The sequence below is a fragment of the Haplochromis burtoni genome, unplaced genomic scaffold, assembly GCF_018398535.1.
Source record: "Haplochromis burtoni strain Fernald_Lab_line unplaced genomic scaffold, NCSU_Asbu1 Contig_718, whole genome shotgun sequence".
Classification (NCBI taxonomy): Eukaryota; Metazoa; Chordata; class Actinopteri; order Cichliformes; family Cichlidae; genus Haplochromis; species Haplochromis burtoni.
In genome coordinates this window covers 172,591-184,596 of record NW_024583079.1, presented here as the reverse complement: position 1 = coordinate 184,596, position 12,006 = coordinate 172,591, and the positions used below count along the sequence as shown (strand labels likewise).

The window sequence follows — 12,006 nt, the reverse complement described above, 5'->3', positions numbered from 1 at the left end:
CTGACTGTGAGCTTGTGAAGTTAACTCACCCTCATCAACTAACTTAAATCGATATGGATCCTCCAATTTAACACCTAAAATGTAATTGATCATCCCGTTGATGAGAGTTGTCTTCCCAGCACCGGTTGCTCCAAGAACCATTATGGTGCGATTAGGTTTACTGGACTCTTCTCCAAAACTAAAACTCTTGCATCCATCGACATTGAAATTATCATTTTTTAGTGGAATTATATAAACAGGGAGAGGCCCTGTATGTGTTTTTGATTGTTCGCAATTTTTTTTTATAGTATCTGAAAGCTTTTTGGGCTCTTCTCGTTTGAACACATTAAACATTTTCTTTTTTGTTGTACGTCAGTTATTAAATTTACTACAAAGATTTAAATTTTTCTTCTGTCAGGAACAAATATAGTGGCTTCTGCGCAGTCAGGGTCTTGTGTTGTAAAGATGTTCTTTCAGCTCCTGATCTGCAGATGAAAAATGTATTCAAAAATTAAAATACACAGAATGTAAACCAAGCCGGTGGCCACTGATTGTTTTTCTTCACATTTACAAGTCTTATTTTTATACAATAACCATTACAAACATTGTATTAATAAATCTTTTACTTTTGAAATAAAACTTGAGAGATGATCATCTAAAAAGCCTCCTTACCTGTTCTCAGTCACGTGCCTTTAGACCTAAGTGCTGAGATTTATTGGTTTGGATTCAAACTGGTCTTTAACCATAACCCCTCCTAAAATACAAAAAACAGAGTGTTGGGATGAAATATTATTTCACTGTTATTATTCATAATCATTATTATTACTGTTGCATCATTTATGATTTATCATTATCATTTCATTGACACATTTATTGAAACTGTTGATGTTACATTAAAGTCTGTATTTCAGGTGTTAGCATAAGCACATAATAATCTTTCATTGCAGGTGCAACTGTAATCATGTTATACACATATTGCTAATTAAAGAGTTGAAGCTCGGCCAAGTTAATTAATGGTTTGAAGCTACGGCCGACGCGAGTTCGAGGCTGATGTTTTGTGGAGCCCATCTTCACCACATATAAGTGTTTTAATAAAATCATATGGACCTTCAGTCGTATGTCTCACCTCAAATAAGAATCAGGACAAGAGGTAATAATAGTAGTGTCTTAAATTTGCAGCTGTCATTTCACACATCAGAGTTTATACATAACAAATATTACATTTTCATGACGCTACATTTTTTGTTAAGGCTTTAAAGATAGAAATTAATTAAAACCCACCTCTTACGCTGTTAGGCTCCTTGCCATTAGCCACAGAGTTGATATGATTTGTTGGCTTACATTCAGATCAGTCTTTTAAAAACTCCTAAAATACAAAAAGAAAAGGGCCAACAAAAAACTACATGAAACATATATTATGTTTATGATGAAACAACTCTTCTAAACTGCTTTAATGTGGCTGAACTAACTTTGTAAGAATAATTAATACATAATTGCACCTTAGAACACACATGCATCAACACTACAATGAGCGGGTGGAGGGAGGTTTGGAGTCTTCTCTCACCCCCGTTCTCTGCGGCCTGCTGGAGCGGGGGGCTAGTAGGAGGAGTTGGCCGTCCGACTGCGGTCTGGAGTGTGGGGCCTCCCTGCTGCTGCGGAGTCGGGGTGGTCTGCCTCTCCCCACCGCAGGGAAAAGGGTAACACCACCTGGGTCTGGGTGCAGTTCCCCCCTCCAGGGGCAAGGGTACCTAGACCCGGTTTGTAGAGTACGCTTGGGGAGTGTGATTGTGTGTACAGCGTCTCTTTATGTCTGTCTCCACGTTGGTTGAGTGTGGAGTGAGTGCATATGAGAGCATGAGGGTGGGAATGGATGTTTGTGTCTGTGTGTGCCTGTATGTCTGTGTCTATATGTCAGGTTGGGTATCAGACGCCACCTCTCTGGGGACATCTCAGGCCCTCCAAGGTTTGGAGGCCTATCTCCACCCACCACCACTTCCCCTGCCAGTGGCGGACTCCCTCAGACATCGGTGCGTTGGTGGTTCTTTGTGTCTGGGGGTGGGCGTCCGGGTACACACCGGCTCACTCCTTGGCGGCCGCTTATCGGGGCCTGGAGCCTGGGGCTCGCTCGGGCCACTTCGGAGGTGGGGTGCCCCCGGCCTCTCGGCCTGGGGCTCGGTCACTCAGGCACGGCTGGCTGCCGGCGGAGCTCACGGGCGCGTCACTGCAACTCCCCCTGGCTTCTGCTCCGCGGCTGCTGAGTGAGCCCTCATCTGGGACTCTCCTCAGCTCTTTCTGGGACAGTGGCGCGGCTGCCCCTCTGTTGGTCTTCCTTGGTCTCTTGTGTTCTGGGGGCCTCTGGATGTCTGGAGTTTTGATCTCCTCCATACCTGCTTCATACCCTGGAGGACGGGGCTGTGGCTCCCCACACTCCCTAGCAGATCGTTACATGGAGAAACCTTTGGAATGCAAGCATGCTGATCCACACAGGTATGCACACAGGTGTACACACGGGTATTCACAGACGCGGACTACAGCTTTCTTGGCTGCTGCCTCAAAGCACATTGTGCGCTGTCTATCTTGCGTGCTGCACAATATCGTTTATTATTTAGTATCTACTGATATCTACTGCTAGCTAGTTTATTGTGATGGTGCTGTTTTTTTATTATGTTGCTCTTTGTTGTTTGCTTTCTCTTCTGTTTTTTTTCTCCATACAGGTGACCCAGGTGTTTTGTTTGTTTTTTTTCTTTCTTCCCCCCCTTCTCACCGTCTCTTCTCCCCTTTGGTTTTCTTTCTCTCCCTCTCTTTCTTTCATTCTTTCTCCCTGTCCTATCCCCCAGTCATGTCTGTCCCGTTTGTAGCAACTGAAAATAAAATAAATTCATAATTATAATAAAGGTCAAATGGACCAATATGGCAAGGCCATGATGATCCACTTGGTAAAATAAATCCGCTTGGCATCTTTCTTGGCCTTAAGACAACAATTCTGATGGCTAAAGATCCAAACGGGACACAAAAAAAAAAAGAAAGAAAGAAACATCAATGAACGTGTTACAGCCTGGGTCTCTGACCCAGCGTTTTTGTGTTTAGTTCTTTGTTGCCTTCAAGTTTCCTAAGTTTATCATTATCATGCCTAGGTGTTTCTAGTTATTTTCCCCTCGTGTTTTCCACTATGTTAAGTCTCCCCTGCTTTCATGTACTTTATGTCTGTGGCGTTTGTTGTCAGTTCAGGTTGTTATGTTTATATCTCACTGTGTTTCCTGTCTTATTGTGAAGAGGTCTGGTGTGTCTGTGTTCATCGTGTTCAGTTTTACTCTTCCAGTGTTACGTCGTTATGTTCATGTGTGTCAGCTGGTTCCCCATGTGTTGCCACTTTCCTGATTATCCTCCTGTGTCTATTTAGTCTGTGTGTCTTCAGTCATTCGTTGTCAGGTCGTCTGTTGTATTTCACCCATTGTACTGCTCATCCATGTCTCATCCCCAGGTACCCATGTTAGTTCGCTATGGTTAAGGTTTTTCATGTTTTGTTATTAGTTCACCCAGTTTAGGTTATTGTTTAGTTTTCACCCATGCCCCATTATTTTGTACCCTTGTTTCTTGCCTTATTAAACGGCTTGTTTTGTTATTCACATCCCATTTCGGTCTGCGCTTGAGTCCTTCCCTGCAATATACGGTCTGCCCTAGCCAGACCGTGACAGTACGACCTGACCACTATGGACTCAGCAGACCGCGAGCTTTACGAGCGTCGGGAGGCAGCCTTCGCCCAGCTGGAGGAGGAGCTCCGCTGGAAGCCGTGGCGCGCCCCCGACTACGAGCGGATTTTCCACGGGACTCGGCTGGCTCTCGGAGGTCCCAAGAGCTGCCGTAAGTCCCCGCCTGTTTCCAAGCCTCGTCCGCTACAAGTGGGAGTTTTTCGCGTGGCTACAGGCGCTCACGCTCCAGCCTCGTTGTCACCGTGTTGTGTACCGGGGGCTCAGTCGCTCGCTCCGCCGGCTTCCTCCGCTCGAAGGAAGCGGCGCGCCCGTCGCCATAAACCGGACAATGCCGAGCTCACGGTGGTGAGTCACAATGACTATTACCCTCACGTCCCGTCGGATGCTAACAACAATCAGCTTACTTCCGATCCATGGGGAGTTTCCCTTATGGATGACGACGTGGACTGGGAGGATCCATTTTGTTTTACTCCCTCTACACAGGGAGGGATGAAAGACAATTCCCGCTCGTCTAAGCCTGCACATACGGTTAAAGAAAAGACTGTTAAAACTAAGACTGCTATTGCTAAGACTGCTACACATGAAGTGGACGGCGGGTTCATTTTTGATAGATCCGTTTTTGTCGACCCTATATATGTTGACCCTGAGCCTGCCGCTTCTGCGACTGTTTTATCTGAGCCTGCTCCCGTTCCTGCTCGTGTTTCTCCTTCCGGGGCAGCTCGGGCCCAGCGTGCCTCTGCACCCGTGTCTGTTCCTCGGGTGGGGGAGACTGAGGCCCAGTTGGCTCCCGCTCTGGTTTCCAGGCCGGCTGAGGCTCTGACCCTTTCTGCACCCGTATCAGCTCCTCGGGTGGGAAGGGCAGTTGCCCAGCCGTTGCCGGTACCTGTTCCAGTCCCCAAGGTGAGGGCAGCCAGGATACAGCCCGTCTCCGCACCCGTACCTACTCCTCGGGTGGGAGTGACTAGTGTCCGGCATGCTCCTGCACCCGTCCCTGTCTCTACTAAAGGCTCAGGAGAATTCAGTCTGCAACCAACACCACCACCACTACTGCATGCTTTTCGGTCTATAGCTCAGTCATTAGCTCTGATAGCAGCCCAGTCCATAGGTCATTTTCCTGCGTTTCCGTTAGCTCAGCCCTTAGCCCACTGTGCAGCTCAGCCAGCTCCCCATTGTTCAGCTCAGTCATTAGTTCCTTCACCTGCTCAGCCTTCTGTCCAGCCGGTGGTCTCTACACCTGCTGGTCATGCTTCGTTTGCTGGAGGTTCAGGAGAACCCAGCCAGCTTCATGTTTCGTCTGCTGGAGGTTCAGGAGAACCCAGCCAGCTTCATGTTTCGTCTGCTGGAGGTTCAGGAGAACCCAGCCAGCTTCATGTTTCGTCTGCTGGAGGTTCAGGAGAACCCAGCCAGCCTCATGTTTCGTCTGCTGGAGGTTCAGGAGAACCGCACCAGCCTCATGCCACGTCTGCTGGAGGGCCCGAGGAGCCCGTCCGGCCACCTTCTGCTTCATCACTTGCGGCTGCCGTATCGCCACCTGCAGGACCACCACCTGCTGCGCTACTGCCTGCTGCTTTTGCGACTAAGCCTGAGGACGACACCTCGCCTAGTTCTGCCACACCTCAGTCTGAGAACTCATACAAACTCATTTCACCCACTATAGACTGTGTGTTGCTGCAACTTACACAGCCTCCTGCCACGTCAGCTGGGGGGCCCGAGGAGCCCGTCCAGCCACCAGCTGTGGCTGCCTCATTGTCACCTGGTTCTGCTTCTGTTTCGCCTGGTCCAGCTTCAGCCTGTGCTTCGCCTGGTCCAGCTTCAGCCTGTGCTTCGCCTGGTCCAGCTTCAGCTTCGGCCTCATCTACGCTTGGTCCGCCTTCGTCAGAGTCTTCATCTACGCTTGGTCCGCCTTCGTCAGAGTCTTCATCTACGCTTGGTCCGCCTTCGTCAGAGTCTTCATCTACGCCTGGTCCGGCTTCGGCTTCAGCCTCATCTTCGCCTGGTCCGGCTCCTGCTTCAGCCTTAGCTTCTGTCTCGCCTGGTTCGGTCTCATCCGAGTCTTCCTCTGCTTCTGCTTCTGCCTCGCCGGGTCCTGCCTCTGCTACGCCTGGTCCAGCCTCTGCTTCGGCGTCGCCTGGTCCTACGGCTGTTACGCCGCCGCCCAAGCCTCGCTCTGCACCTGGGAATCTTCAGCCATCTGCTGGACGTCACCGCCGTCGAGGTCGGCCCCCTGAACGGTTTCTACGCCGTTGCCGTCCGCACGGTCGGCCCCCTGAACGGTTTCTACGCCGTTGCCGTCCGCACGGTCGGCCCCCTGAACGGTTTCCATGTCGCCGCCGTTGCCGTCCGCACGGACGACCCCCGGAACTGTTCGGCCTTGGACTTCTGTGCCGTCGGCCTCCTGGCCGGCCCCCTGATCACATGAACTATGGATTTTTGGACCGTCACCCTCCGGGTCGGCCACCTGAGGGGTCATGAACTGTTTCCCTGCGCTCCTGTGATTTTGTTGAACATTTTGGTTTTGTGGCTTTGTTTCGGGCCCTCCGTCCTGTTACGTCGTTATGTTCATGTGTGTCAGCTGGTTCCCCATGTGTTGCCACTTTCCTGATTATCCTCCTGTGTCTATTTAGTCTGTGTGTCTTCAGTCATTCGTTGTCAGGTCGTCTGTTGTATTTCACCCATTGTACTGCTCATCCATGTCTCATCCCCAGGTACCCATGTTAGTTCGCTATGGTTAAGGTTTTTCATGTTTTGTTATTAGTTCACCCAGTTTAGGTTATTGTTTAGTTTTCACCCATGCCCCATTATTTTGTACCCTTGTTTCTTGCCTTATTAAACGGCTTGTTTTGTTATTCACATCCCATTTCGGTCTGCGCTTGAGTCCTTCCCTGCAATATACGGTCTGCCCTAGCCAGACCGTGACAGAACGTCTAAAAAATGATACTGAAATAATACCAGCAGCTGAAATATATTACTCCAAGTTCCAGAAAAGAGTAGGGAAGACAGAGACAGCTTCCTGTAACTAAATACAAAACAGTGCAGGCTGATACCAAACAAGTGCTTTGTGCTACCAGTGCCTGAGGATAGAACTTTACCTCAGTGGTTCGCAGTAGTTTCACAACTGATGCTGCATTCATTGATGAAAAGCAAGTGCTGGTGTCAGTCTATCAGGGAATAGTATCTTTTTAATTTATAATATAGGAAACATAATCCAGTGATACTGTTAGACTTTAACAACCTTTTTTTGTAACCTTTTAGCTACTAAAACATAAACAGCCTGTGAACCCAAATTTTTAGACCAAACAGTGACAAACAATAGAGGCTCTTCTGTCCCTGAGGTAAATGATACCATCTTAAAGAAAAAGATCAATGATCATTATCCTTGTAGCTCAGCTTTGGTCTCCATCAGCTCCTTCAGATAGATAAATCCTACATACTATTCTACACTAATGGCAGAGGAAAGTTACGGTATTGGAAATAAGCCAGAGATGTATTGATACAAACTCCAAATAATTCTGGCTATAGATTTTGTTTGGGCAAACAAAGGTACTAATAATTGACATCAAAGAGAGACAAAATGGCAAAGATGAAGAAAGTCGAAGAAGATCTGGAAGAGATTAAGCATTCACTTAATTCGTTGACGTCGGAAATTGAAAAAGTAAATAAGCAACAAGGAATATTAATGTCGATGATGGAGCAAATCAAAGAACTAAAAGATCTGGTCAAGGAGAAAGATAAGACAATCCATTTTTTGGAAAGGAAGGTGGACGACCTAGAACAGCAGGCTCGACTCGAGGAAATGGTCATTACAGGTCTGGAAACTAAACACAGAACATATGCGAGAGTTACCGAATCTGGGACTGGTGCAAAACGAGGAGAGGACGTGCCCCCGATGGAGGAGCTACAATCGTTGGAACGGCAGGTTGTGGAATTCTTTTCGAGTAAAAATCTTCCCCTGCATAGTAACAATATATCTGCATGCTACACTCTTCCTAGAAGGCACAATAATGCTCCTCCAGCAATTGTAGTGAGATTTGTTAATCGAAAACACAAAGTAGAATTGCTGAGACGGTCCAGCCTTTTGAAAGGAAGTGGAGTATATCTGAATGAACATCTTACAAAAAGAAATGCAGATATTGCAAGACAAGCTCGTATTTTACGGAAGGAGAAAAAGATTCAAGCAACCTGGACCAGGAATTGCAAAGTGATGATTAAACTGAATGGAACACCAGAAGAAGCCAAGGTTGTAACGATTAAGGAACTTGAGGAATTGGACAATTATACGTGATAATATGATTAAGATAGACAAATGGTTGCGACCAATTATGGCTATAACTAGTTTATTTTTTGCAAGGTCAAATGCTACCTCGGGAGGAAAAGGACAAAAGGAAATTGTAAATTGGATATGGAAGATAACAAGATCAACGGACTTTAAAATATGTTGATAAATGAATGTGAGATTGCTTAGGATCTTTTCTTTCCTTTTTTTCAGTTTTTTTTCTTCTTCTTTTCTCTTTTTTTGTTTCCTTCTCTTCCTTATGAGGTAATAGATAGCGCTAGAATAATTTATGCATTATGTTTGACGACACAGATTATAAATCATATGATTTTGAAGTAGGTATTGACCCTGAAAGGAATGTGCTTAATACAATTAATGTCACATGTGATTATTTTACAGAGGAGCAATTCAGGGATAAGGTTGATATAGCCAATACATTTTCTTTAATTCATATTAACTGCAGAAGTCTTTATAGAAGTTTTGCTTCGATTGAAGATTTTCTGTATAGTCTGAGAGGCAAGTTTCAAATAATTGCTCTGTCTGAAACATGGTTAGATGAGAATAAGGGTTGTAATTTTTGTATTGAAGGATACGATTTGTACTTTGTGAATAGAATTAAGACAAAGGCAGGAGGGGTGGCACTTTTCGTTAATTGTGATTTGAAATGTAAAAAAGTTGAATGTATGTCTGTTGTTATGGATGATTTAATGGAGTCTGTGACAGTAGAATTGGATATAGAAAAGAGAAGTAATATAATTGTAACGTGTATATATAGGAAACCGGGATCACAGATTGAGTTATTTACAGAAGCAGTAGAAAATTTATTGAGTAAGGTTAAGGGAAATAAGACTGTATGTTTGTGTGGTGATTACAATATTGATCTTTGTAAAGTGACAAATGATAAGGCTTCGTCAGATTTTTTTGAATTATTATATGGTAAAGGATTTTATCCTTTAATTATAAAGCCGAGTAGAATAACGGATAAATCAGAAACACTAATTGATCATATTTTTATTAATAGTTTGGAGAATAATATTGAAAGTGGCCTCATCATAAATGATATAAGCGATCATCTACCAGTCTTTTTTATTTTCGATTTAAATATGAAAAGAAAGAAAGAAGCTAGTTTTGTGAGTTATAGAAGGTTAAGAAATGATGAAGCAATTAATAGGTTTAGACAAGATCTCATGGAAACGGACTGGAAGGAGGTTTATGTTAATGAGGTCAACATTGCATACGGAGTATTTCTAAATATATATTTGGCCTTGTATGATAAACATTGTCCATTGATATCATTTAAGCATAAGAAAAAGAATATAAATATGAAACCTTGGATAACTAAGGGTCTTGCAAATGCGTGTAAAAAGAAAAATAATTTATATAGGGAGTATATAACATATAGAACTAAAAATGCGGAAATGAAATATAAACTATATAAAAATAAGTTGGTATTAATATTGAGGAAAGCTAAGAAAGATTACTATAATAAAGTTTTTCAGGAAAACAAAAATAATATTAAGGGCATTTGGAATATTTTTAAAGAGGTATTGGGTAATAAGAACACACCCATAGTTCGGCCTAATTATTTTATTAATAATAATCAAGTTGTTAAAGATAAGACCGAAGTAGCAAACGAATTCAATTCTTTTTTTGTAAATGTTGGACCTACTTTAGCAAATCTAATTAGGAAAAATGATGATCCAGGAGATGAGGAAGCCTGGATAGGTGATAATAGAATGGTTAATTCCATATTCTTAGCCGATACTACCATAAAAGAAATAGTAGCAATCGTAAAAAATTGTAAAAATAAAAAATCTACTGACTGTGAAGGTATAGACATGGTCATAATTAAAAAGACAATAGATTGTATAAGTACTCCTCTTTGTTATATTTTTAATCTTTCGCTACAGTCAGGAGTATTCCCTGACAGAATGAAAGTGGCAAAAGTAATACCATTATATAAATCAGGAGATAAGCATAGTTTTAACAATTATAGGCCAGTGTCTCTTTTATCACAGTTTTCAAAATTGCTAGAAAAACTCTTTGCACAAAGACTTGATAGTTTTATTGAAAAATATCAACTAATACATGAAAACCAATTTGGATTCCGTAAAAATAGGTCAACGGCATTAGCGTTGTTGACTTTTATTGAAGATATTTCATCTGCAACACATAATAATAAATACACAGTGGGAGTATTTGTTGATTTAAAAAAAGCTTTTGATACGATACAACATTCTATTTTGATTTCTAAATTGTATAACTATGGAGTGAGAGGAGTAGCATTGAATTGGTTAATGAGTTATTTAGAGAATAGGTTGCAATATGTTCATTATTTTGGCAATACTTCTGAAAGACTGAAGATTGTATGTGGTGTTCCTCAAGGTTCTATTTTGGGACCTAAACTCTTTAATTTATATATTAATGATATTTGTGACGTATCTAAAAGGTTAAATTCGATTTTATTTGCAGATGACACAAATTTTTATTGCTCTGGAGAGAATTTGAAAGACTTGGTTGAAATTATGACTTCTGAGATGTTAAGAATAAAAAAATGGTTTGATGTAAATAAATTATCTTTGAATCTGACAAAAACGAAATATATGATATTTGGCAATCGTGTAAAGGAGGATAAAGTCATTATGTTTATAGAGGAAGAATTGATTGAAAGAGTTACTGAATTTCGTTTTTTGGGTGTAATAGTGGATGAGAATTTGACATGGAAATCTCATATTGAACATATTAGAAAGAAAATGGTCAAAAGTATTTATATTTTGGGTAGTATAAGAGATTTATTAAATTATAAAACAATGCGTATTTTATATTTTTCTTTGTTTTTTTCATATATCAACTATTGTGTTGAAGTTTGGGGGAATACATATGAGAATACCATAAAACCTTTAAACCTATTACAGAAGAAAGTTATACGAATAATTCATAATGTTAAATATAGAGAACATACAAACAAATTATTTATAGAATCAAAATTATTAAAATTAGGAGATTTAGTGAAATTACGGACATTATTAATTATGTTTAAGGCTAAAAATAATATTTTGCCTTTTAAGTTACAAAGAGTATTTTTGATGTGTTCAAGGGGAGAAGAGAATAGAAGGAAATTTTATTTTAAGCATCAGTTAGCCAGGACTACACAAAGATTAATGAGCACAACGGTTAGGGGTATAAGACTGTGGAATTCACTTCATTATAATTTAAAGAATTGTATAAATTTACAATGTTTTAAAAAGTGTTATATGTTTAAAACGATAACTCAGTATGAAGAATGCGAATGAAATTGAATTTATTGAAAGAGGATTCTTTATAGTGTGTTGCTTTATTTTTATTTTATTTTTATTTTTATTGTTCTTATTTTCTCCTTGTTAATATTTTAATATGTGGAGTGGTTATTCTGATTGTAGATGTGATGTTGGTTTGGGATTCGACCGGAGAGAAATGTCAATATTAGTTTGTTTCCTGATTTTTGGTGCCCACCGGTGATATAAGTTCGATGGTAGATAGGGGGCAGGGCTTGATAAGAATATTTTCTTCTTCCTGCTCCTTTTCACACATGGTTGTTGTGTTTTGTTGATAGAAGATGTGGTTGTTTTGTTTGTAGTACCAAGTGTGAAATAAATAAAAATGAAATGAAATGAAATGAAATGACACCATGAAAGAGACACTTACCTATTAGTCTTCTGAGTAAAGGGCTCGTGTTAAAAACACCAACCTACTCCTAGTGCTGTATCTGTCACTTTCATAACCTTATTGGCTGACTGCTCAACTCATGTTCTCTATTTCTCTCGCTCTCTAGCCGATCTATGACAATGAACTGCCTGTTCTGTGGGGCAAGGCCTCGACTGTGAGTGGAAGAAAAATAACTGGTAGCACTGCCTTACTAATCAGCTTTGATAGATGAGGTGCTATTCATGCACGCTCTCATATCTTTTTACAGAACCTAGAATTATTTTCTTTACTTATCTATGCTTCACTGTAGTTCTCTTTGCTTGGACTGTAAGGTGAAGCAGTACTCGGTACTTGGTCTCT

At 41.8% G+C, this 12,006-nt stretch overlaps 1 long non-coding RNA gene across 3 annotated transcripts in view; it reads right to left on the bottom strand.

Annotated features, from left to right (window-relative positions):
- LOC102302033 overlaps positions 1-12,006 on the bottom strand; it is a 39,805-nt gene that overhangs the window by 4,051 nt on the left and 23,748 nt on the right. Inside the window, exons 1-2 of one of the 3 annotated variants that reach the window (XR_006053224.1) lie at positions 1,261-1,471; positions 652-733 (exon numbers count right to left, since the gene is read on the bottom strand). This is a non-coding gene — a long non-coding RNA (uncharacterized LOC102302033). Of the gene's footprint in view, positions 1-651; positions 734-1,260; positions 1,472-12,006 lie in introns of those variants that run through there. The other 2 variants (XR_006053223.1, XR_006053222.1) reach the window with 2 other exon arrangements.